General features: G+C 42.3%; 1 protein-coding gene across 2 annotated transcripts in view; it reads left to right on the top strand.

Moving 5' to 3' along the window:
• Window positions 1-275: 275 nt before the first annotated feature.
• Window positions 276-27,658, top strand: part of shoc2 (SHOC2 leucine rich repeat scaffold protein) — a 140,401-nt gene continuing 113,018 nt past the window's right edge. The window contains exon 1 of one of the 2 annotated variants that reach the window (XM_043713089.2): window positions 276-394. The gene's annotated coding sequence lies outside the window, so the exon portion shown is untranslated. Of the gene's footprint in view, window positions 395-9,063; window positions 9,126-27,658 lie in introns of those variants that run through there. The other variant, XM_087998708.1, reaches the window with a different exon arrangement.

The following is a 27,658-nucleotide window of genomic DNA, read 5'->3' as shown; positions in this document are numbered from 1 at the left end:
CGCGCTGACGTCATGGCGCGATGACGTGCGGCCGGGCCGGGTCGGTCCGGGGGTTGCTGGGTGGGGGAGGGGAGGCCTCGCGTCTGGAGCGGCAACCAGTGTCTGTCAGTCAGTGAGAGAGGGAGGGAGACGGAGCATCACAACAACACCGAGCCCCAGCCTCAAAATCAAACCCCGTGAGGAGCAGGCTGACTGGGCCGGGCCGGTGACACTCGCTGGGGAGGGCTGTTCGCGGGGGCCGGGCCGGGCCGGGCCTCACTGGGGAGTGAGGGCGGGGGAACGGGGGTGAGAGGCCAGGCATTTCACAACAAAAGGGAGCGACCGGAGAGTCCGAGCGGGGAGGCTCCGGGCTCGGGGCCGCAGGCTGCAGGAGCAGAGCCGGCCAGGCTCCCAGGTAAAAGCTGCCAGTGTCCATGGCCCCAGACTGCGGCTGGTGCCCGGGGCTGGGCGTTGTTTAGTGTGAGGGTGAGCTTCTGTTGTGGGAACTAAGAAAAGCGGAAATGTACATTGTACTGCACATTTATCTATGCTTACATTTATTTTAAATGGAGTAGGCTTTCTTGTGCAAACTCGGCGCAGCTTCTGAGCTGGCACATTTTCAGCGAGACTTTTTGTTTATTCAGCAGGAAAAGGAGGAGCGGGTTGCTTGGAAGAAAAGGTGCAAGTGTTTCAGCGTTGAAGATTTAATTTGAAGGGTTTGCTAACTGTTTTGGGAAGAGGGACGAGGCTTTTTTCCCGCTATGCTGTTGTGTGTGTGTGTGTGAACAGGATTCTGATGCGGTGAGGTGAGGTTTTAAGATTGGAGGTAGTTCTCTTCCACCTCCTCTCCTCTCTCTTCCCCCCCCCCCCCATCCTCTTTAAGAAATAAGAGAATTGACAAACTTGAGTCACTTTGTTGTCAAAGCCGGAACGTACCGAAGGCTTTGTAAAGTGTGTTACAATTCACACGCAATTAGACTATTTGGAAATGTGACTAATATTTATAGTAGTACAGATTTGGACGGGAAGAAATGTCAAACGTTTCGCATTATATCTATCACCTTTATAGAATCCCCCAAAACACTTAGAATTTTATCTGAAGTCTAAACTCTTAGTAAGAATTGCGTTAAAATCAACCCTGCTTATTGACATTACATTCATTCATGGGAGAGTTTATTAAGGAAAAGTGTGCTGGAGTCTGCAGTTCTGCAATACCAATAAATTTTCACCCCTTTACATCCAGACAACTTGGAGTACTATTGTGATGTTGAACTATTAATCCTTACTGCTCTGTTAAAATCATTGTGGTGTGACTTGTGGGAATCTAGATCAAATTGTGAAGAGCGTGGTGAGTTAGAGGTCATTAAATTGCTTTATAAACTGAAGGCTTCAGGTCAGAATAACCTTTTCACTTGCACTAAGGAGTGTAGTTTGGTTTGTGACACGTATGTATCAGATGTAGTTTCATTAAATATTGTAGTGTACTTTTTGTAAATCCTGATTGAAATGCAGTTAAGCTTGGAATCCTGCCATTAGTTTAAGTACATAGTTGTAACATGATTGCAAAATAGTAGCCTTGTCAAAAGGGTTAATTTGACATTGTAATTTTCCATTTGATTTCTATTAGTTAAGCTGAAAACTATATTGAAAGTGTGCATTCTTTTGTTTACGTGCATGCAGTTATGAAAATGTTTGGTTTAGGTTTAGTTTAAGTTTAGTTTGTGATGTGTGGCTTGCCATTTTGTACTGTCATCAGAGAGCTCCATGATGTTGGAATTGGAATCGCTCAGTGTATAAGGGAGCCCATCTCCCAATTTCCTTCCTGTCCCACCTATCTTTTCCACCCTGTTGTTGACTGTGGGTAGATTGGTTGACAAACTCAGTTTTGACAGAAATTTTGTTAGCATAGTGACAACTTGTCCCCTGAAACAACCATGGTCGTTCTAGCTGTCTAGTATTCTCGTTTCACTCGTTTGGTCAAACTTAAGTATATTATGTGTACAGCTGGCTACCTGTATATCATCTGATCTGGACCACATCAGGTCTCATCAAGTACCATACTTGTGTTAAAATTCAAATCACAGAGATTACGACTTTAGCCCCTTCACATTTGTTGAAGTAGTTTTTGAGAAGAATGGGCAGCATGGTGGCTCAGTGGTTAGCTCTGTTGCCTCTCAGCGCCAGGGACCCGGGTTCGATCCCAGCTCCGGGTGAATGTCTGTGTGGAGTTAGCACGTTCTCACCATGTTTGCGTAGGTTTCCTCCCACAGTCCAAAGATGTGCAGGTTAGGGAATTGGTCGTGCTAAATTGCCCAGAACGTTAGGTGCATTAGTGAGAGGGCGTTAGTCAGGGTGGTGGGTTACTCTTCGGAAGGTTAGTGTGGACTTGTTGGGCCAAATGGCCTGTTTCCACACTGTAGGGAATCTAATCTAAACTGTTTGCCACTGGAATTGCTAGCACCTTTTTGTTGTCTCTGTGCTGCTTTCTTATCCTGCCTGTGTCCCTATACTGTACCCTCATTACTGATTGCATCTTCCTTCTCCCACTGCTTTCAGGAAGCTAAATCAAAGTGCAGATTTACCTTATCTGATTAACCCCTACTCTCCCACGCACCCCCCCACCCCAGTTAATCCAACCCCATTTACTCTTCATTGCAAAAGCTATCTGCTTTTGCATTGTAACAATGTACAACTGAGATAATTTGCGTCTGAAACTGATTCATCCCTTTATACTGTCAAATCTGACTTGTGCAATGCATTTTTTTTACAATCTCCAGTTTTCTTAAGGAGCAGTACTCCGAAAGCTACTGTGCTTCCAATTAAACCTGTTGGACTATAACCTGTTGGTGTTGTGATTTTTAACTTTGTACACCTCAGTCCAACACCGGTATGTCCAAATCATGTCCAATTTTCTTTACTTTTTAAGGACCAGTTCAACTAAAACTCGGCTATCCCACAACAGCTGTCCTTTGTCAATCCACATTGGCAACTGGCTCATCATGTCCGCTTAACATCCTCTTTGTGCCTTGCTCCCTTCAGTCTCAGTAACCTTCTGCATTGCCCTCTGTACTTGCCATTACTTCAGTTCTGCAAACCCCATTAGTGGGCAGGCCATCTCCTGTTTGTTGCCCTTCCAAATTGTTTTTGCAAAAAGGCTTTTAGCCCTAACATTTTAACCAAGCTTCTGATCCTCTTTCCTCTACTTTAACTGGTGGATATTTTTGTATGATTATGCCTCTGAATCATTACATGACAGTTCTATGTTAATGGTGCAATATAATACAAATTATTTACATGAAGTCTAAAGTTGCTGTGCATTGTCACTGAGGGAAATTTTGAATGAAATGGAAAGTAGGTGAGTTTAGTCAAGAATTTGATTCCAAGTGGCGCATTCGTGAATGGGAGAAGTAGTAATGGAGAGATTTCAGAGCATTCACAGCAGTCTTCAGACAGATGTCAAGTGGATGATCCATCTTGGCGTCCTCTAGTACTCTTCAGCACTACTGACATCAGTCTTCAGCCAATTCGATTCACTCCATGTGATATCAAGAACTGGTTGGAGGCATTGGATGCTGCAAAGGCTCTGGGTCCTGACAACATTCCAGCAATTGTATTGAAAACATGTGATCCAGAATTTGCTGCTCCTCTGGCCACCTCTTCCAATGCAGTTACAACACTGGCATCTCCTGAAAATGTAGAAAATTGCCCAGGTATGCCTGTACATCCTATTAAAAAGCAGGAGAAATCCAATCTTGCCGATTACCACATGATCAGTCTACTCGATTGTCTGCAAAGTATGGAAGGTGTCATCAACAGTGCTATGAAGTAGTACCTGCTCAGCAATAACCTGCTCAGTGACACCCAGTTTGGGTTCCGCCAGGGCCACTCAGCTCCTGATCTCATTACAGCTGTGCTTCAAATATGGACAAAAGAGCTGAATTCCAGAGGTGACATAAGAGTGGCAGCCATATTCAACAGTGTGTGGCATCAAGAAGCCCTAACACAGTTGGAATCAGTGGGTATCTGACTCTTTACTGGTTGGAGTCATAGCAGACACATATGAAGATGGTTGTGGTTGTTGGAGATCAGTCATCTCTGCTTAATGACATCTGCAGGAGTTCCTCAGGACAGTGTCCTAGGCACAATGGTTTTCAGCTTTGTCAGTGATCTCTCCTTCATTCTCAGGTCAGAAGTGAGGATATTCGCTGATTAGATTAGATTAGATTACTTAGTGTGGAAACAGGCCCTTCGGCCCAACAAGTCCACACCGATCCACCGAAGCGCAACCCACCCAGACCCATTCCCCTACATTTACCCCTTCACTTAACACTACCAGTAATTTAGCATGGCCAGTTCACCTAACCTGCACATTTTTGGACTGTGGGAGGAAACCCACGCAGACACTGAATATTCACCATTCATGACTCAGTCCATGTTCAAATACAAAAAGATCTGGACAACATCCAGGCTTAAGCTGACAAGTGGCAAGTAATGTTCATGCCTCTCACAAGCCAGGTTATAAACATCTCCCATCTAACCACCTCCCCTTAAGATTCAATGGTGTTGGCATTACTGAATCCCCCCATTATCAACATCCTAGGGTTACCATTGAGCAGAAACTCAACTGGACCCATCACATAAACACAGTGGCTACAAGAGCAGCTCGGAGATGAGGAATAGTTCAGCGCTTAACTTGACACCTGACTTCTCAAAGTCTGACCACCATCTACAAAGCACAAGTCAGGAGTTTGATGGAATCCTGCCCACTTGCCTGGATGGATGCAGCTCCAAGAACGCTCATAGCTTGACACCATCCAGGACACAGCAACCTGCTTTTTTGGCACCAAATCCACAAACATTCACTGTGTACCACAGATGCTCAGCAAAAGTGTGTACTATCTGGAAGATGACCTGCAGAAATTCACTAAAGTTTCTTAATACCTTCCAAACCAACAACCATGTCCATCTGGAAGGGCGAAGGTAGCAGATATATGGGGGGACACAATCTAGAAATTCCCCTCCAAGCTGCTGACTGTCCTGACTTGGAAATATATCGCCACTCCTTCATTGTCAAATCCTGGAATTCTTTCAGTAAGGGCAATGCCGTCCACATGCTGTAGATTGCCTTGCATTGGTTCAATAAGGCAGCTTACCACTACCACCATGTGAAGGAGCAACTAATGATGGACAGTAAATACTGGTGTCCGACAAGTAAATAAAAACAATTACTGCAGCAAGTAAAGTATGCTGAATATGGAAATTGGTGAAAGGTGCTGAGGGCGTGTTTTATCCTCTTATTTTCAGTCTCCATTTAATTTCCTGTTTAAGATAGCAGGAGGAGCAGGTAAATAAGTGTTTTATTAAAAGTAAGTTTTTTGCTACTGTTGTAAGTGTTGTATTGTCTTCAATATTGTAAAGTTTACTGACAGTTCAAAAACATTGGGAGGTGTGTGCTTTTAATTATATCAACAATTAATTAATGCACTAGGTGTGGAAAGACAGATAACGTTCTCAGATTGCAAAATATGGGAGCCTCTGGGTGATGCTTTGATCCTCAGCAAACCCATTTGCTGTAAGTAAGGAACTTTGGCTCAGAATTATTGAGCTGGTGGCAGATTCTTTGACACGCTAGGAAATGGGAGAGTTAACAGGGTGCTATTTCAGGAGGTTGTCACATTCCTTAGGTTCTTCTTATTTAGTCAGTGGTCAGGTCTGTAAGGGGATCCACAGGACTATAGCCTTAGCCTTTGTAATTATCCATCAAGTTTGCAGGTTTTTTTCAGCTTATTTGAAATTAGAGTGGTGATGGAAGATAGATGAGCTAATTGGTCATGACACTAGAACAGGGAATCATCCAAGCAGTAAAATAAGAATGTGGTTGTAGTTAGGGACAGTACAGTTGGAGTGCCTTCATACTTTTCTCTGAAGTGAAAACATGCGCTCCGAAGCTAGTGCTTGCAATTAAACCTGTTGGACTATAACCTGGTGTTGTGTAATTTGTAACCAAAATTGGTGGGATAGTGTACAGTGAAGAAGGTTAACTGAGAGTATAATGGGATCTTGATCAGATGACCTAGTTGGTCAAGGGGAGCCAGATAGTTTAATAAAATGCAGCACCTTGCATGGAAGACAAATCAGGGCAGGACTTGCATAGTTAATTGTAGGTCCCTTGGAGGTCTTGTCAAACAGAGACCTTGGGATTACAGGTATGGTGCTCAATGGTCAGCACTGCTGCCTCACAGCACCAGGAACCTGGGTTCGATTGCACTCTCGGCAACTGTGTGGAGTTGCACATTCTCCCCAGGTCTGCGTGTGTTTCTGCTGGGTGCTCTGGTTTCCTTCCAAAGTTCGAAGATGTGCGAGCCAGATGGATTGGCCATGCTAAATTGCTTGTAGTGTTTAGGGATATGTAGGTTAGGTTGATTAGGGTATGGGGATGCTGTTCAGAGGGTTTGTGTGGACTTGTTGCACTGAATGGCCTGTTTCCACACTACTGATTATATGGAGGTACATTCTTCCTTGAAAATAGCCTCACACGTACACCGGGTAGTGAACCTGTTTGGCATGCTTGGCTTAGTTGGTCAGCACATTGAGTCAAGGAGTCGAGACGCCATGTGGCTGGACAAGATGTTGGTACTTTTTGAGTACTGCACATGGTTCTGGCTGCCCTACGAGAGGAAGGATATTATTAAATTGGAAAGGGTGCAGCAAACATTTACAAGGACCTTCCTGGGACTAGGAGAGGCTGAGATGTTTTTTTCCCTGGAGTGTAGGAGGTTGAGGGGTGAGCTTATAGAGGTTTTTAAAATCATGAGGGGCATAGGTAAGGTGAATTGCAAAGGTCTTTTCCTCAGAGTATGGGAATTCAAAACTGGACAGCATAGTTTTAAAATGAGGGGAAAGATTTAACAGGGACCTGAGGGGCAACTCTTTCTCACAGGATGGTGTGTATATATAATGAACTGAGAGAGGAAGTGGTAAATGTAGGTACAGTTACAACATTTAAAAGACATTTGGACAGATATATGAACGGGAAAGGTTCAGAGGGATATGGGCTGAAAATGTGTTGCTGGAAAAGTGCAGCAGGTCAGGCAGCATCCAAGGAAGAGGAGAATCGACGTTTCGGGCATAAGCCCTTCTTCAGGAATGAATCATTCCTGAAGAAGGGCTTATGCCCGAAACGTCGATTCTCCTCTTCCTTGGATGCTGCCTGACCTGCGCTTTTCCAGCAACACATTTTCAGCTCTGATCTCCAGCATCTGCAGTCCTCACTTTCTCCTCAGAGGGATATGGGGCTGGTTTAGCTTGGGAAACCTGATCAGAATGGGCAAGTTGGATTGGAGGGTCTGTTTCCATGCTCTGAGTCTATGACTCTTATCCCTTTGCAATTTGATGTTATCATCTACACTGTATAAAGTGCTGCCTAACTTTGTATCATCAGCAAATTTAGGTACATGACTTTCTATGCCATTATCCAAGTCATTAATGAATAATATGAATAATTGGGGCCCTAACATAGATCCTTGTGGGACACCGCTGGTCACATCCCACCAATTTGAGTACCTACCCATTATCCCTACTTTCTGTCTGCCAATCAGCCAATTTACTAGCTATGTCAGTAATTTGCTCTCCATTCCCTGGGCTTTTACCTTAGTTAACAGACTCTTATGTGGGACTTTATCACATGCCGTCTGAAATCTATATAAATGAAATCTACAGACATTCCCCTGTCCACTATCTTAGTCACCTATTGGAAAAAAAATCAGTGAGTTTTATCCGATGCATTTAAAAAAAATGCAAAGGAGGTCCCTCTGGGTTATTACTTGATTCATGTATAAATTGGCATAAGATGAATGTAATTAGAGAAGTAGATGTATGGCTGAAAGAGGAACTGTTGAGGAAGTGAGTTCTAGTTTGTGTGACATTAACACCAGTACTGATGGAAGTGAGATCTGTACCTTTATGATGGTCTCCACTTGAACCGTGCTCGTGTTTCTGCAGGCTACGTAACTAGGAATTTCAGAGGGTATTAAACTACGAGGACTTACTGATCAAATTTAAGTAAATATTACAAATTAAGGGATAGATTTGAGCAGGAGAGCAAGATCTTAGTGCAGTAAATTAAGGCCAGATAACGCTAAGAAGGGACAGATGGAAAATAAGTAACAATATAGTAGCAGTCAAGCTTTGAGGCTACAAAGATAAAAAGGCTCACATCTGAATGTGAGCAGAATTTATGAAGTAAACAAATTGATAGTTCGCATTGAAGTGGATAAATGTGATTTGATGCCTATTATGGATACACTGCTGCAGGATGACAGTGAGGTTTGAATATTGAGGTCACCCAAAAAGATTTAAAAACTAGCCAAAAGCGGAGAGAGAGAGTACTTATCAAAGATGGTGTTGGTGCAATAGTGAAAGATAACCTTAATTCAGGAGATCAGAATGTAGAAATTAGTTCGGGTGGAGATTAGAATGGTAGAGGATATAAGTCACAAATGGGAGTGATCCACAAGTCACCAGACAGAAACCATGATGTTGGAAGAAGTAGGCAAGCAGAAATATTGGGTAATCATAAAACGGGGATGACAATCATGGGTGATTTAATTTATATATAAATTGAAAATATTGCATTAGCAATGGGAGCCTTAATAGAAAATTAGTAAAATGCTGTCAGTGTTTCTTAAGCTAGAAATCTGGAACCACCCAAAAGAATGTTGATATTATACCTGGCATTGTTTGATGTAACATGATTAATGAATGATCTGAGTAGGGAATCAATTAATTGAGAAACAGTGGCAGATATTTAAGGGGCTATTTCAGAATATTCAGAATAAGTATGTTGTAACTATAGTGAAAAATTCCAAGGGAGGACCCATCATTCTTATTAATCAAAAAATTTGAAGCAAACATCAAATTTGAAAAAAGCATTTTAATAGACAAAGATGAGTGGCAGGTGCAATGATTGATCAGGATTCAAGGAATGCTGGAGAATGATTAAAAGATTAATCATGCCAAATAAGAGTAGATAGTAAAGAAATGGTGCGTGTAATGATTAAGTGTTTTGCTGTGTTTTTCCTATAGATGATACAAAAATATCCCAGTAATAGCTGTAAATCAGGAGGTTGAAAGAAGAGAAGAACTTGGTAAGATTATAATCACTAAGGAAGTACTACTGAGTAAACTGATGGAGCTGCAATTGATATGTCTCTGAGTGCTGAGGGACTTCAACCTAAGATCTCGAGAGGCTGCTAATGAGAGAGTAAACACATTGATGCTAATTTTCAAAATTCATTAGATTCTGCAAAGGTTCCATCAAACTATGAAGTAGCAGCTATGTAATCCCTCTTTTCAGAGAGGCAGAAAACAGGAAACTACACCAGATAGCTTGACTTGGTCATAGGGAAGGTCTTAGGATTGATCAATAAGGGGTTCATACATGGTATGATGCATCTCTGTAACTTGAACCTGGATATTCTGGCCTGGAGTTAGGGACACTACAACTGCAGCGCAAGGCCTGTATTCGGGAGATGTAACATGGCAATTGGAAAGATTCTAATCAGGAAGAGTCAGTATGCTTTTGTGAAAAGGTAATAGTGTTTAATTTGTTGTAATTCTTTTGAAGGAGTAACATGCACTGTTGTTAACTAGAAGCCTATTGATGTACTGTACTTGGATTTCCAGTAAGCATGGTGCTACATAAAATAATTGTACAAAGTAGGAGCTTGTGGTGTAGGAGGTTAATTGAGTATGGATTGGTTGGCTGGCAGAAAATTGCAGGAATGAGTCTTTTCGAGTTAGGCAGGATATGATGAGTGGGGTCTTGCAAAAGGTTGTGCTCCTCAACCTTTCTTAATTTATGTCAGTAACTTAGATGAGGGGAATGAAGACCTAAATTTGCACGTGACACAAAGATAAACAGGAACATCTGTTGTGAAGATGACATAAGGATACAGATTAATATAGTTTGGCTGAGTGAGTGGGCAAAAATCTGTTAGATGGAGTGTAATGTGAGGAAAATGTGAGATTGTTCATGTTGGCTGAAAGAATAAATAAATTGAATATTAATTAAGTAGAGAGCAAATAGAATTGAGGTGCAGAGGGATCTGGGTATTCTAGTGTATGACTGCAGGTGTGGCAAATGTGAAACCGGTCTGAGGTGCTGAATGGCCTACCTCTATTCTAATATTCCTATGATTAAGGCAACTAATGAAATGCTATACTCTGAGCGAAACTGAACATAACTTCATTACTTTTATGTTTCAGTTATACAAGGTACTGAGATTACATCTTGAATACTTTCATGTTTGATTTCCTATTTAAGGAAGATAGAAATGTGTTTAAGGCAGTGCAGAGGAGGTTTACTACCTGAGCTAGCTTACTACCTGGAGTGACTGTGTTGTCTTAAAAGTTTAAATTAATGCTTTGTTCTTTTTGTATATAGGTTTCTTTTTCTGACAGTTGTGCAACTTTGTAACCCTGTCTCAGGAAACATGTCAGAAGTCACCTGACACCAGGAGCTTTGAAAGCTTGGGATTTCAAATAAATCTGCTGGATTATAAGCAGGTGTCATTTAACTTCTGACTTTGTCGACTCCTCAAATTGAACTAAAGCACATAGACATCAGGAAATATGGTCACTGAATATTTTAAGGCAGAGAACAATAATTGTTGTTTGACAGAGGAATTAAATGTTGTAAGTTTGCTTGCTGAGCTGGTAGGTTTGTTCTCAGACGTTTTGTCACCATGCTAGGTAACATCATCAATGAGCCTTCGGTGAAGTGCTGATGTTCTGTCCTGCTTCCTATCTGTGTCTAGGTTTCTTAAGATGGGTGATATCATTTCGAGTTCTTTTTCTCAGGTTGGTAAATGGGGTGCAAATCAATGTGTTTATTGATGGAGTTCCGACTTGAATGCCAGACCTCTAAGAATTCCCGTGCGTGCCTTTGTTTAGCCTGTCCTAAGATGGATGTGTTGTCCCAGTCAAAGTGGTGTCCTCCTGCATCTGTGTGTGAGGATACTAGTGATAGCTGGTCTTATCTTTTGGTGGCTAGTTGCTGTTCGTGTATCCTGGTGGCTAATTTCCTGCCTGTCTGTCTGATGTAGTGTTTGTTGCAGTCCTTGCAGGGTATTTTGTATATGACATTCGTTTTGCTGGCTGTTGGTACAGGATCCTTTAGGTTTACCATTGTAATCTTAGTGGCAGACAAAGAGCACATGACCGTCGTCATAAACAGAATGCAGTACGCTGAAAAGGCGAAATTATTACTCTCAGATACCAACACGTACAAACAGGTGGTGATGGCCAGAAAACAGTATCACAGCTGTACTAAAGAAACTCACAAAACAGGTGCAATTAATAAGACAGATCTCCAAAGAACAAAACCTACTGGATCCAACACACTCCGTTTCTACAGAGTACCTAAAGTAGACAAACCAGAGAACTCCCTCAGACTCATAGTCTCACTTCCTGGCACACTGACATACAGACGAGCAAAGAAACCTCACTCTAAACTGAAATACCTAGTAGAAAACTTGTGCCACTCCATCTACTCCACCCAAGAATTATTGAACATCATCAAGATGCCACGATAGAAGACAATGAAGTCATGGTTTCCTTCGACATGATGGCCTTATTCACATCAATTAACCTCACCCTGGCCAAAGAAACACTGACCTCATTACTTGACAAACCAAGGGCACAAACACCAGGCAGCACCAACTCCATTAACAAGGACAGCATCCTCAAACTAGTAATCTGTGCCTCACTATCCACTTCACTTTCAACGACAAGACCTACAGACAGATCAACGGGACACCCATGGGATCACCAATGTCCGGATTCTTAGCAGAAGCAGTTATGCAGAGACTAGAATGAACATCCCTCCCCACAATCCAACCCAAGCTTTGAGTCCGCTATGTATATGACACCTACTCAACTACAGGTGCAATCATCCTGACACCCACAAACTGAGCTGCATCAGGACATTATTTAAATGGGTCACAACCCACTGCAGCACCCAGGAACTACTAACAGCAGAAAAAAAATACCTGTACAATGTATTCAAGAATAACAGGTACTGATTAGCACAGTCTGCTGATTGTTTAACAATGAACTCAAACATGGAAGATACAACACACCCAGAGACTCTGGCCACACTACCATACATCAAAGACCTCTCTGACATGATGACCAGAGTACTCTGACCCCTTGGCATCATGGTAGCCCACTAACCTACCAACATACTGAAACAGCTACTAATGAACCTAAAGGGCCATGTACCAACACATATCATGTGTAAAATACCATGCAATAACAAACACTAAATCAGACAGACAGGCAGGAAACTAGCCACCAAGATACACGAGCACCAGCTAGCCACTAAAAGACAAGACCAGCTATCACTAGTATCCTTACACACAGACAAAGGAGGACACCATTTCAACTGGGACAACTTGTCCATCCTAGGACGGCTAAAAAAAGACACGGGAATTCCTGGACGCCTGGCGTCAAATCTGAACTCCATCAATAAACGCTTTGATTTGGACCCCATTTACCAATCTCCTGAGAAAAAGAACTGGAAGTGATAATACCCACAGTAACAGACCAAGAGACACACACAGAAAGCAGGACAGAAGAACACAAGTGCTTTGCTGGAGGCTCACTGATGATGTTACCTTGCATGGTGATGAAATGTCTAAGAACAAACCTACCAGCTGAGCAAGCAAACTTGCAACCTAAACCTCGACCTCAGCTGCAAATCTTCTCAAATATCTGAGGAATTAAAGGTTATGAGGGATGGATCGGATGTGGAATTCAGAACAAACTGATTAGCCATGATCGTATTGAATGGTGACCAGGCTTGCAGGACCTAATGATCTACATCTCCTATTCACATGTAAGTATGTCAGTAACTTGCTGTTCAGGTGGCTTATGAGAACTTTTTCTGTTGTATGGGTAATGTTTGAAAGCTCAGTACCTCTTGTGATGTCTTGTTTAATGTATTTGGGCATCAAACATGTCTCACTAAATTATGTAACTTAATTAGTTGGTTGTTTGATTTGCTTGCTTACTGGGTGGTTAATTTTGTGAAATTGCTCAGTCCTCTCCAAGGAGAGGCAAAAATCGCATGCTTGTGCTATACATTAAGAGCTAAATGTTTGGTTTCTCCTCTGCACACGTTTTGTTGGCATGTCTGCCTTGGGGGCAGTTGGGTAAATCTAACACTTTCTAGATTAATTTCAATCTTTGTAATTATTGTTGCAGACCAGGAGAAGAAGCAAGTAGAGTGAAAATAGTCTTAAATTCTTTTATACTGAAAAGAAGCCTTTGTTTGTCTCAGGATGCCTGCAGCTAATAAGATTCTGTTAAGAAACCTTTCACCATTCCTTTGGTCACTTCCCCAGCTCTTGTACAGTTATTACTCCTTATCAGGTTACATTGTTGAGAAAGTTTTGGTGTTTTATCAGTGCAACTTGGATGAAAAGTGTCTGTTGCAGGGTCATTATCAGTGGTTATCTGCTACAGGTGAATATCAACAAACTTGCTACCTCCTAATTGGCATAATTGTTTCAAAGTGTAGAATATTGCACAAGATTTTTGCAGATGTCTTTTGTTTTAGCTAGTATTTTGTAACTGACTTTAAAATGTATCTCTTCTGGAAACACGCAATGGCTATTTTGAAGTCCATTTGACGCAGAATTTAAGTTTTCAGTATCAGATTTCCATTTTCACATATTATATTCAAATATTTGTCGTTCAGAATTTTAGTACAACGAATGAACTCTTTTTGTTCCTGTTCTTCCCCCCCCCCCCCCCCCCCCCAAATTTATTCCACAATTTTAGCATGAGAACTCTTGATTATCAACCAATTATGAATTTTTTTGACAACAGTAAAACTTAACTCTATTCAGTGTGATGTCTTGCGGTTAAATGTCTGTCTTATTTGCATGTGTGTTTGGAAGAACATAATAAGGTGTATGGTGCATATTACATCAGGTTGCTGTTGTGTGCTGGGTCGTCATTTATTGCATAAATTGCCTGTGTTACTTCTGTGGATAATTTATTTGCTAACAGAAGTAGAAAAGCAGCTGATCGCACATAGATCGGCACCAACAGTATTATCCCACCAACATAGTTCTGCACTCTGGTATGTTTACGTTGCAAGATGTGCATTCATTTCTATCCACAAACTAAGACTGTTTATCCAAAGACAAATTCTTGACCAAGAATTGTTTGGTGTAACATCCATTTAAAAACAAATCAGGTGAATTTTATCTTGCTGTATATCAGTCTTGGAGTGGAACGCTCTTGATTTTGTGCCAACAATCAATCGTCCCAAGTTGGGTTCAGAACGAGCAGTTTCAGAGCAAAGTCCATGCTTTGTCTTAATATCATGCTGCCCTCTCAAAATCATTCTCAAAATACACCTGTGTAAATTTCTCTGTTGCTTTGTTTCTGACTAAAACCAGAAAGAATTGTGGATACTGTAAATCAGAAACAAAATACTGAAGTTGCTGGAGAAGCTCAGCCAGTCTGGCAGCATCTGTGAAGAGAAATCGAAGTTAACAATTTGGGTTCAGCAGGGTCACCAGACCCAAAACATTAACTTTGATTTCTCTTCGCAGATGCTGCTGAGCTGAGCTTTTCCAGCAACTTCTGTTTTTATTGCTTTATTTCTGCTGTGTTGAGATTATTGTTCCTACTAAATTACAGGCTCTGCAATATGTTTCCATGCTGCCTGAGAGCTGAGGTAGAACGAATTCAATTATTTTTGCTTAGTAGCCCAAAAGTCAACTCATCGGCTAGGATTGTTCTTGAACTTTGAGTTTGAGGTGAAAGGTCAGTGCTTTTGCATGTAGCTATTTGAGGTTGAAAGTTCACTTTCTACTTTTAACGTCCCGCCGTTTTCCCCCTCAGTCGAAGCAAAGCACTCAGAGACACAGTATAGTTTTAATCTTTAATTTTTATTCAGGGCCCTGGAGAGAGAGCCCTAGTGCTGTAAGGCAACAGTGCTAACCACTGATTCACTAGTCTTCTCCGTCTTCTCTGGAACAGCAGTTTCTTAATGAATTATATAGTCATTTATACGGAAGAGCATCCAGATAAAGCAACATACATATTGATTGGGTGACTGTTAGAATCAACGAGTATCAATAGGAAAGATTAAGCCATCTGCTGTTCCACAATGAATCTTCTTGACCTCGTTAACTGGCTTCATAGAATGAATACTTTCCCCTTGTTAAGTGACTTTACATACTTAATGCTTTCAGTATTGTTAAATGGCTCTACATAATGAATGCTTTTCCACCTTGTTTAACCCATTACCCTTGCCTCCAGCACCCCATTAACTGCAAGTTATCTGATGTGAGTCATGCTCAGCTGAACCTCTTGTTTCACAAAAACTCAAAACCCAACTCTTTCCCAATCTGCTCATACCCTGTACACATTCTCATTTTAACTCAAATGAAAGTTGCTGGCACGGTGGCACAGTGGTTAGCACTGCTGCCTCACAGCGCCAGAGACCCGGGTTCAATTCCCACCTCAGGTGACTGACTGTGTGGAGTTTGCACGTTCTCCCCGTGTCTGCTTGGGTTTCCTCCGGGTGCTCTGGTTTCCTCCCACAGTCCAAAGATGTGCAGGTCAAGTGAATTGGCCATGCTAAATTGCCCGTAGTGTTAGGTAAGGGGTAAATGTAGGGGTATGGGTGGGTTACGCTTCGGCGGGTCCGTGTGGACTTGTTGGGCCGAAGGGCCTGTTTCCACACTGTAATGTAATCTAAATGTAATCTAAATGTGTGAGGTGCTACAGTACCGGGACACAATCCTTTAGCGAAATGCTCGGAATCAGCTGGTTTTCGGAATTCAGAATTTTTTCAATTTCAGAATAAGTGACAGTTTGAAGGTGAAATTTAAAAATATCTTACTGAACTGCAGACTGAGTACTATGATCACTGAGACAGAATTGAGGCCTGCCAGTGCTGGACCACGCCCACCCATGTCGCATTTGAGTGACACGCATCGAGTGGGTTTGGAGTTGGGTTAACTGTTTTCGCACCAAACAACCTTGTTAATGAGAAAAAAAACTTCACGACAAAACCTACGGATTTCGGAGCTTTTCAGATTTCCGGATTTCAGATAAAAGGTTGTTGACCTTTACTAAGCTTTGGGAGCTGAGCACCTAAAATAATAGAGTAACACTAAATTGTCCAATATTTGTTTGTGACTTGGTGGACATTGTGCCTTATTGCAGTTTTAATTAAACTTTAAAATTCTTAACTTTTAGCAGCGACTTACAATTCAAAAGATTTATGTATCTCCTAAATTGAATTTTCACTCATGCTTTAAAGATTTAAAGCATCCATTACAGTATGAAAGTATTTCCCCAAATTTGTCATCAGGATTTCAATGAACAGTGTGAAATGTGCCCACTAGAAATAAAAAAAAACCTTGAAGCAGTATAATTTTAGACATTGTTCCTGAAGTTTTGGATTGATGTTATGCCTGGGCAGTTCTGTTATGTGGAGTTTATATAGCACATTGGGATGTAACACTAGTAAATGCAAGGTTTGTGTAAAGTTTTATAGCTCGGGTGCCGGTTACAGTTTGTATCAGTGGTCAGTATATTGCGTCGACCTCAACATGTTTATTGATGGAGTCTGTGGATGAGTGCCTAGCTTCTAAGAATTCTCTGGCTGTCCTCTATTTGACTTGTCCTATTATTGTTGTGTTGTCCCAGTCCAATTTGTGATCCTTGTCGGTTTGTATAGATACTAAGGATAGTTGGTTGTGGCATTTAGTGGCTAGTTGATCATGAAAGTGGATTGGTAGTTGTCTGCCTGTTTGTTCTATGTAGCGGCTCATGCAATCTCTGCATGGATTTTGGTGTTTGTAATAGAAATAATTTGTGAAGCAGAATTAAAAGGATCAGAAGAAGTCTACTGGAAAAGCACCACAGTTTATTGACTTGCATTCATTTATCCTGAAGCACATTGGTGCCAGTTTACAAGAAGGCCAATAGTTTATATTTCTTTCTCAATTTCATGAAGGGAAATCCTATTCTGAGGACTAACAAATGATAGTTTTTATTGTGCTTTTGTTTACTTAAGTTCATTGTCCCAGATATGTATCAGAGACTGTCTCCCCAGAGGGCAAGGCCTGTGCCGAAAACACAATTTAGACTAACTGCAGTATTGAGAAGTTGAAGATATCACCTGCAGAATGAGTTCTTAAATGTATGTGAAATGTACATCATGTAGAATTACAGGGGTGGGGGTGGTGGCGACACAAGGGAGAGAGAGAGAGAGATGGTGGGGGTGGAGCAGAGAGAAAGAAAGGAGAAAAAGGTAGAGAATTGTCCAGGCTTTTTCCCAGGGTTGAAATTTCAATTACAAGAGGGTACAGGTTCAAGGTGCGAGGGGGAAAGTTTAAGGGAGATGTGCGAGGGAAGTTTTTCATGCAGAGTGGTAGGCGCCTGGAATGCACTGCCAGAATCAGGCACGTTGGTGACATTTAAGAGGCATTTGGATGGTTACATGAATAGGAAGGGAATAGAGGGATATGGATTGGATAAGGGCAGAAAGTTTGTTTTTTAGTTTAATGAGAGGATAATGATTGGCACAGGCTTGGAGGGCGGAAGGGCCTGTTCCTGTGCTGCACTTCTCTTTTGTTCTACGATATGACTTGCATTTATTCTTCAGCCATGTCAACAAATCTCTTGTTAATAAGATTTTACTGCACAAATTGGTTTTGAAACATTTTTGAATTACAGGGCCATAAAAGGCACTCATTGGAATGCAAGTTCTTTATCATTAATGGTAAAGATATGTATAATGGTACTGCTTTAACTGGTGGCTTTGAATGCTGTTGCAATGCCTGGTTTTTGAGAGTTAGCCATTTTCAGCCAAACTGCTACAATATACTGCGTTTGTCCCTGGTCTTAATTGGAGAAAATCAGATGTTTCCTAATCAATGGACAGTGACTCTAGTTGGAAATGCGATCGGACCAAACTTGGAATCATACTCTCCTGATGGTAATTGAGATTATTTAGCCCCACAAGGCTCCTCTGCTATTCACTGAAATCATTACAGATCTGCGAGCTAATTCCATCTCGATTCACATGTACAAGATGCAAGAAGGCAGTTGACTCTTAAGGAGCCATGTGTTGATTTAAAGCTGTTTAATTGTTCAAATAATATCTATATAGTCTTGTAAAGATCTGCAATGGGTAATCCAAGATAGAGGAAGGGAAAGATTTCTGGTTGTAACCGGCTACTTTTTGAAGTATTTTAGGTGTTGGAGGTGATTTCCTCGAATTCCAGGAGCAGCATTACTGTTTTATATGCTGTTGCATTGTTTTGGAACTTTGGAGGAAGCAAAAGTCAAAACATTGGCACAGGAGAGGCACAGACAAAGGCAGCACGTGGTCAGGTCAGTGCAGGAGGGAGAGAAAGAAAGAAACCCACTCTGCTAACTGGTACAGCGGTGAACTTGCGCAGTTACAGCCTTTGCTGTTGAATTCATGTATCGCTGGACATAGGAGTGCGTCTAGGAAAATTTCCACAATTCACAACTGATCTTGGAGGAACCTGTTTGGGAGGGGTCACAGCACAGAAACAGATAAGTGAATAGTTTTAAGTATAGCCTTGCTGTAAATCTGCAGTCGTGAGTAGAGTGGGTTCTTTCTTGATTGTTTTATTGAGATATGTCTCTTGATTAAATCTAAAAATATAAGCCATAAGTATTAAGGTAGCCTGGAGCAGTGTTTTGTAGAGGACTAAGACAGTACTATTTTCTGAGTCTGTAGATTGGAAGAGGCAAAAATGGCCCTAAGAGTGATGCGATCTTTCTATCGGATGTGGGAATTTAGGGAGAGTTGACATGTTATGGAAGATTATATCTGCAATAATGTCATTGGTTACAAATCCTATCTGATCAAATGGATCGGTTGGAGCGACAGAGGCAATGAGGAATTTACAAGAGCAAGGGGATGTGATGGATAGCAGTTATAGTAGGGGAGAAAGGTCACAGATACAGTCAGGTTGAAGGGTTAACTCTAGGAAAGTTCAGAGAGGCAGACAGGTAGTGTAGGAGTCTTCTCTGGCTGTCCCCATTTCAAACAAGTATGCTGTTTTGGAAAATATATGGGGTGATGGATTCTCAAGGGAATGAAAAATGAACAGCCAAGTTTCTGGTATTGCGATTGGCTCTCATGCAATGAGGAGTATGTCGGGTTCCAAGAGATCGATTGTGTTTGGGAACTCTCTAGTCCGAGGCACAGACAGATGTTTCTGTGGCCAGTAACGAAAAATCAGAATGGTATGTTGCCTCTCTGTTGCCAGGATCAAGGATGTCTCAGCAAGAGTGCAGAATGTTCTCAAGGGGGAGAGGGCTTAGCAGGAGGTCATTGCACATATTGGTTCCAGTGACATAGGAAAGGAAAAGGGTGAGATTCTGAAGAGAGAATATAGAGTTAGGCAGGAATTTAAAAAGGACTCTCGAGAGTAGTAATATCTGGATTACTCCCAGTGCTACGAGCTAGTGAGGGTAGGAATAGGAGGATAGAACAGATGAATACATGGCTCAGGAGCTGGTTTATGGGAGGAGGATTCATATTTTTGGATCATTAGAATTCTTCTGGGGTAGAAGTGGCCTGTAGGATGGATTGCACATGAATTGGAAGGGGATGAATATACTGGCAGGGAGATTTGCTACAGCTGCTTGGGAGGATTTAAACTAGTAAGGTGGCAGGGGGAATGGATAGAAGATAGTGAGGAAAGAGATCAATCTGAGACTGGTTCAGTTGAGAAAAAGTGTCAAACAGTCAGGACAGGCAGGGACAAACCAGAGAATAAGGTAGCACTGATAATTTAAACAGTATTTATTTCAATGCAAGGGGCCTAACAGGGAAGGCAGATAACTCGGGCATGGTCAGGAACATGGGACTGGGATATCATAGCAATTACAGAAACGTGGCTCAGGGATGGACAGGACTGGCAGCTTAATGTTCCAGGATACAAATGCTACAGGAAGGATAGAAAGGGAGGCAAAAGAGGAGGGGAGTGGCGTTTTTGGTACAGGATACCATTACAGCTGTGCTGACAGAGTGTATTTCTGGGAATACACTGTGAAGTTATTTGGGTGAAACTGAGAAATACGAAAGAGATAATCACCTTATTGGGATTGTATTATAGACCCACTAATAATCAGAGGGAAATTGAGAAACAAATTTGTAAGGAGATCTCGGTTATCTGTAAGAATAATAGGGTGGTTATGGTAGGGGATTTTAACTTTCCAAACATAGACTGGGACTGCAGTAGTGTTAAGGGTTTAGGTGGAGAGGAATTTAAGTGTGTACAAGAAAACTTTTGTGATTCAGTATGTGGATATACCTACTAGAGAAGGTGCAAAACTTGACCTACTCTTGGGAAATAAACTAGGCTAGGTGACTGAGTATCAGTGGGGGAGCACTTTGGGGCTAGTGATCATAATTCTATTAGTTTTAAAATTGTGACGGAAAAGGATACACCGGATCTAAAAGTTGAAGTTCTAAGTTGGAGGAAGGCTAATTTTGACAATATTAGGCAAGAACTTTCAAAAGCTGAGTGGGGACAGATGTTCACAGGTAAAGGGATGGCTGGAACATGGGAAGCCTTCAGAAATAAGTTGAGAGTCCAGAGAAAGTATATTCCTATTAGTGTGAAAGGAAACACTGTTAGGTGTAGGGAATGCTGGATGACTAGAGAAATTGAGGGTTTGGTTAAGAAAAAGACCATAAGACACAGGAGTGGAACTAAGGCCATTCGGCCCATTGAGTCCACTCCACCAATCCTGGCTGATGGGTATTTCAACGCCACTTACCCGCACTCCCCTCGTCTCCCTTAATTCCTTGCGAGATTAAGAATCAATCTCTGCCTTGAAGACACTTAACCTCCCAGCCTCCGCTGGGCTCCGTGGCAATGAATTCCACAGACCCACCACACACTGGCTGAAGAGGCTAGGTGCCAGCTGGGTTGGAAGGAGTATTGCTCTGAACTTCTTATTTCTCTGCTTTCTAATTTATTTGTACAATCTGTAATCTTTTTATTTCCTTATTGTTCTATCTTTCCCCAAGAACTTGTACTGCAGAATCTGTCCCTCGGTACTTGCACCTGAAGTGGAAAGGAAGAAGCGTATCTCAGGTATCGACAGGATAGATCGAGTGAATCCTTAGAGTGTAAAGACAGTGGGAGTATACTTAAGAGAGAAATCGGGAGAGTAAAAAGGGGGCATGAAATAGCTTTGGCAAATAGGGTTAAGGAAAATCCAAAGAGTTTTTACAAATACATTAAGGACAAAAGGGTAACTAGGGAGAGAATAGGACCCCTCAAAGATCAACAAGGCGGCCTTTGTGTGGAGCTGCAGGAGATGGGGGAGATACTAAACAAGTATTTTGCATCAGTATTTACTGTGGAGAAGGACATGGAAGATATAGACTGTAGGGAAATAGATGGTGACATCTTGACAAATGTCCAGGTTACCGAGGAGGAAGTGCTGGATATCGTGAAACACATAAAAGTGGATAAATCCCCAGGACTTGATCGGTGTACCCTAGTCCTCTGTGGGAAGCTACAGAAGTAATTGCTGGGCCCCATGCTGAGATATTTGTATCATCGATAGTCACAGGTGAGGTGCAGGAAGACTGGAGGTTGGCAAACGTGGTGCCACTGTTGAAGAAAGGTGGTAAGGAAAAGCCAGGGAACTATAGACCGGTGAGCCTGACCTCGGTGGTGGGCACATTTTTGTAGGGAATCCTGAGGGGCAGGACTGATTAGGGATAGTCAACATGGCTTTGTCTGTGGGAAATCATGTCTAACAAACTTGATTGAGTTTTTTTGAAGCAGTAACAAAGAGGATTGATGAGAGCAGAGCAGTAGATGTGATCTATATGGACTTCAGTAAGGCATTTGACAAGGTTCTCCATAGAAGACTGATTAGCAAGGTTAGATCTCACAGAATACAGGGAGAACTCACCATTTGAATACAGAACTGGCTCAAAGGTAGGCGATAGAGGGTGGTGGAGGAGGTTTGTTTTTCAGACTGGTGCTGGGTCCACTACTTTTCATCATTTATATAAATCATTTAAATTGAAGATGTAGTGGACAGTGAAGAAGGTTGCCTCAGATTACAGCAGGATCTTTATCAGATGGACTAGTGGGCTGAGGAGTAGCAGATGGAGTTTAATTCAGATATATGCAAGGTGCTGCATTTTGGGAAAGCAAATCTTAGCAGGACTTACACACTTAATGGTAAGGTCCTAGGGAGTATCTGAACAAAGAGACTTTGAGTGTGTGTTCATAGCTCCATGAGAGTAGAGTCGTAGGTAGATAAGATGGTGAAAAAGGCATTTGGAATGCTTTCTTTTATTGGTCAGAATATCGAGTACAGGAGTTGGGAGGTCATGTTGCGGATGTACAGGACATTGGTTCGGCCACTGTTGGAATATTGTGTGCAGTTCTGCTGTCCCTCCTACGTGGAAGTGTACAGCGCAGAACAGGCTCTTCGGCCCTCGTTGCACCAACCTGTGAACCAATCTAAGCCAATCCCCCTACACTATCCTATCCTCATCCATGTGCTTATCCAAGGTTTGTTTAAGTGCCCCTAACATGGCTGAGCTAACTACATTGGCAGGTAGGGCATTCCATGCCCTTACCACTCTGAGTAAAGAACCTGCCTCTGACATCTGTCTTAAATCAATCACTCCTCAATTTGTAGCTATGCTATTCGTGGGCGGCACGGTGGCACAGTGGTTAGCACTGCTGCCTCACAGCGCCAGAGACCCAGGTTCAATTCCCGCCTCAGGCGACTGACTGTGTGGAGTTTGCACATTCTCCCAGTGTCTGCGTGGGTTTCCTCCGGGTGCTCCGGTTTCCTCCCACAGTCCAAAGATGTGCAGGGTCAGGTGAATTGGCCATACTAAATTGCCCGTAGTGTTAGGTAAGGGGTAAATGTAGGGGTATGGGTGGGTTTCGCTTCGGCGGGTCGGTGTGGACTTGTTGGGCCGAAGGGCCTGTTTCCACACTGTAATCTAATCTAATCTAATCTAATCTAATCTATGCCTCCTTGTACAAGCTGACATCATCATCCTAGGAAAAAGACTTTCACTGTCTACCCTATCTAATCCTCTGATCATCTTGTATGTCTCTACCACTCTTTGTCGCCTTCTCTCTAATGAGAGCAGACCCAAGTGTCTCAGCCTTTCCTCATAAGACCTTGCTGCAGACCAGGCAATATCCTGGTAAATCTCCTCTGCACCTTTTCCATGCTTCCACAACCTTCCTGTAATGGGGTCACCAGAACTATGCACAATATTCCAAGTGCGGCGGAACTAGTGTATAATTGCAGCATGCCATTACGGCTCCGGAACTCAATCCCTTTACCAATAACACCTAACACACCGTATGCCACCTTAACAGTACTATCAAACTGGATGGCAACTTTCAAGGATCTATGGACATGGACTCCAAGATCCATCTGCGCATCCACACCGTCAAGAATCTTTCCATTGATCCAGTATTCTGCCTTCCTGTTATTCTTCCCAAAGTGAATCACCTCACATTTATCGGCATTGAATTATCAGAAGGATGTTGTGAAACTAGAAAGGGTTCAGAAAAGATTTACAAGGATGTTGCCAGGATTGGAGGATTTGAGCTTTTGGGAGAGGTTGAATAGGCTGGGGCTGTTTTCCCTGGAGCATCGGAGGCTGAGGGGTGACCTTAGAGATTTATAAAATCATGAGGGGCATGGATAGGGTAAATAGACAAAATCTTTTCCCTGGGATCCGGAAGTCCAGAACTAGAGGGCATATGTTGTAGGGTGAGGGGGAAAGATATAAAAGGGGCAACTTTTTCACGGAGGGTGGTGCGTGTGTGGAATGGACTGCCAGAGGAAGTGGTGGAGGCTGGCACAGTTGCAACATTTAAGAGGCATTCGGATGGGTATAAGAATAGGAAGGGTTTGGGGGGGATATTGGCCGGGTGCTGGCAGATGGTATGAGATTGGTTTGGGATGTTTGGTTCGTATGGATGAGTTGGAACGAAGGGTCTGTTTCTGTGCTGTACATCTCTATGATTCTAAGACTTGGCTTGAAGTGGTATTGTTCTGTTGAGGTTACAGAGCCGACCTCTCATTAAGATAATGCCAATGAGTTTGTGCAAGGTTCAGGAATGCCTTTCCCCTAGGCCGTGAGTGGGATTAGACTCCCATGTATGATTGGGAAGAGAGGTCACCTCACAAGCGAGAAGCTGGTAGGTTTAATTGAGAAAAGACATTTGAGTTTGTCACTGGGTGTAAACGAATAGAGAAGGGGAGCCTGTCTCCAGTAACCACTTTCCCAATAAATGAGAATGATGACGGATTGCTCGTCTGTCATAAATTTGTGAGTGTTTCAGTTTGACTGATCCAGTGAGCTAAACTCAATATCGTGTTTGATCTGTCAATGAACGTTATCACACTGACATTATTTTGTTGTCATTAAAATGAAGGATTTCAGCATTCTCAGAAGGAGGCCATTCGTGCCCTCAGTGCTATCTTCTCAGAGGAGCGATCCAATCAGTCCAACATAATACAAGCAATTGTTCCTCTTTAAGTATCCATCCAATCCTCTTTGGAAAGCTGCTGTTGGTTTTATTTACACCTTTGCAGGCTGCACTTTCCACATTACAGAAACTTACTGAGAAAATAACTGTGCTCAACTGCCCTCTAGTTCATCACGAACACAGTTCATCAATCCACTTCAGTATTGCTGCAGTATGCTTTCCATCTTCACATTCAGCTCAGCCTCTGGGCTCTGAGTGCTGAGAAACCTGAGGCACTCTTCACTGCTGCCAATGGAAATGACTGGAAAGAAGTTTCTTCAAAGGCCCGACATATTTTGCGTAAATAGACCAAGTCTTTTTTCAGGAGTGGTGGGGGGGGGGAGGAGGAGAGTCCAGAACTAGAGCGTATAGGTTTTGGTTGAGAGGAGAAAGATATAAAAGAGACCTTTGGGACAACTTTTTCACGCAGAGGGTGGTAGGTGTTTGGAATGAGTTGCCAGAGGAAGTTGTGGAGGCTGGTACAACTGCAACATTTAAAAAGCATCTGGATGGGTTTATGAATAGGAAAGGTTTGGAGAGAGATGGGCCGATTGCTGGCAAGTGGGACCAGATGAGGTAGGGATATCTGGTCAGCCTGGGCGAGTTGGACCGAAGGGTCTGTTTCCATGCTGTACATTTCTATGCCGCTATAACTGAGAACAGGAGAAGAAATTTTTAGTGGAATATTTTGGAGCATTAGGGTTCTTTAAGTACGAAAGCTCATTATAAAGTCTGTTAATTGTAATTGTAATTTCCATGTACAATGTAAAATTGCTTCTAAATCTGGTAACAATCTAACATAGTAGTAAAACAAGAGCTTGCAAGTCATGACTAAACCTAATTTCTCAGGAAAAGCACAGTAATTGCGCAGTTCAGTTAAGTAGTGCATGCTGGAGGAACATGATTCCCACATTTCAATTTAGTGAGCCATTTGTATAATTTTGTGTTGAGAACTGCATCATCTCATCCAAGATATGTGCACGTTGACTGGCATGTTTTAAACTAATCTGTGCTGTCTTTTTGCCTCTGTAAACTAACCCTGCATCTTATGTTAATGTGAAAAGATGTTAAATTTCTAACTTTTTTGAAATGCTGCAGCTGATGTCTAATGTGTCAGTATCATATTTAGACTTTGGCTTGTGCCAAACAATATTTGTGTTTGGCAGCAAAAATGCTTTGAAGGGGTGGGACGAATATTCAGAATTTCTATCCGAAACTCACCAGAAATCTTAACTTTCAGGTTTTGTTTATCATCTTACCAGAGATCAAGTATACTTGGGACAATTTTAGAAATCTCTTGATATGATGGAAAGTGCACATGCTTGGTGACCACTGCTGTTTTGTCCTTTAGTCAGTTTTTTTTTGAGGCCTACTACAAATAGCTTTGCCTCTTTCTGCCTCCTATCTTCGAGCAGCACGTCGACCATCAAGCCCCAACCCAGCCTGAAATTGACTGCATAAACTGAGGAAAGCTAATGGAAGAAGGCAGAAAATAGAATCCTGGCTTGAGTACACCAATTTTTCAGAGCAACCACTGTCCCCTGTCTTCTAACAGTAGTTGTTTCAGGCTGAGCTTGCTGAGTCACTTGAAGGATCACATCATGCAGCCTGGCAATGTCATCCTCATTTCAAAGGACAGACTGTGAAAAATGACAATGTAATCTGTTTCTGTGGGTTGTTTGAGGAATAAATATTGACCAGAATGCTGAAGGAGATCCTCAAAGTAGTGAATAAGTTCTTTCTTTGTCTCCTTGAGCCACGCAAGCAGGTAGGATGGTAAAGAAGGCTTATGGCATGCTTGCCTTTATTGATCAGGGAATTGAGTACAAGAGTCAGGATGCCATGTTGCAGATGGGCAATGCTTAAGTATTGTGCTCAATTTTGCTCATCATGTTACAGGAAGGATGTAGTGGCTTTGGAGAGGGTGCAGAAGAGATTTACCAGAATGCTCCTGGAATAGAGGGTAGAGCAATAAGGAGAGGCGAGAAAAAAACTTGGGTTGTTTTCTCTCTGGTGGCAGGGGCTGAGGGGAGATTTGATAGAAGTCTATAAAATTGAGATGCATGGTTAGAGTCGATGGTCAGAATCATTTTTCCAGAGTCAAAATGTCGACAATTAGGGGGCATGCATTTAAGGTGAGAGGGGGAAAGTTCAAAGATGATGTGAGGGGCAAGAATCCTACAGAGTGGTAGGAGTCTGGAACATGCTGCCAGGGGTGGTGATAGTGGAGGCAGATATGATAGGATATGGACCAAGTGTAGGGAGATGGGATTAGTTTAATTTGTTGTCATGTTTGATACGACATTGTGGGCCAAAGGGCCCTTCCTTGTGGGCGTAGGTATGCTCGCTGAGCTGGAAGGTTCATTTTCAGACATTTCATTACCATACTAGGACACATCTTTCGTGAGCCTTTGTCTGGAGGCTTACTGAAGGTGTTACCTAGTACGGTGACGAAATGTCTGAAAATGAACCTTCCAGCTTAGTGAGCAAACCTACACCCAGAACCTCAACCTGAGCTACAAATCTTCTGAAAACTCTCTGGCCCTTTCTTGTGCTGAATGGTTCTATGTCCTCTATTGAGAGCAGACTGAGCTTTGTTTCAAGGCCTCGTCCTAATGATGGGCATCTCCAACAATACCATCTTCCCTCGGTATTGTACTTGACTGTCGAGCTTAATTTTTGTCCTCTTTTTGTGAAGTAGTGAGTATAGGAGGCTGTATTGAATGAAATCGCTAACTTATTCTTGTGCAGACCAGTATTTGGTCACCGAGTGGCAGTCGGAGTTGAGATGTTGGCTGTTTCTCAAAGGCGCTCTGAATTGTTCCAAAATGGCTCAGCTTGGACCCTCTTGATTGGAGTGTCAGGAAGCTGTGACTGTTTACCCTGTCATATCTTTTTGTCAGCACCGCAGTGACTTGGCTACCAGACTATTTCTATGTTGCTTTAAAAACTCTCCAAGCTTTCAATTAAAAGAGATGTCTGCTAATCTGGTCTTTGCCTTTTCTTCTGTCAAATTTGATCTGAAACTGACTGCTAAAGCCTCTTAACCTTGTGCTTCTCTTATC

This window comes from Chiloscyllium plagiosum, unplaced genomic scaffold, assembly GCF_037043375.1.
Source record: "Chiloscyllium plagiosum isolate Xiang-an unplaced genomic scaffold, Cpla_swu_hap1 HiC_scaffold_22, whole genome shotgun sequence".
In the NCBI taxonomy this organism is placed as follows: Eukaryota; Metazoa; Chordata; class Chondrichthyes; order Orectolobiformes; family Hemiscylliidae; genus Chiloscyllium; species Chiloscyllium plagiosum.
The sequence above is the reverse complement of the archived record's forward strand: the minus strand, read 5'-3'. Positions and strand labels throughout refer to the sequence as shown.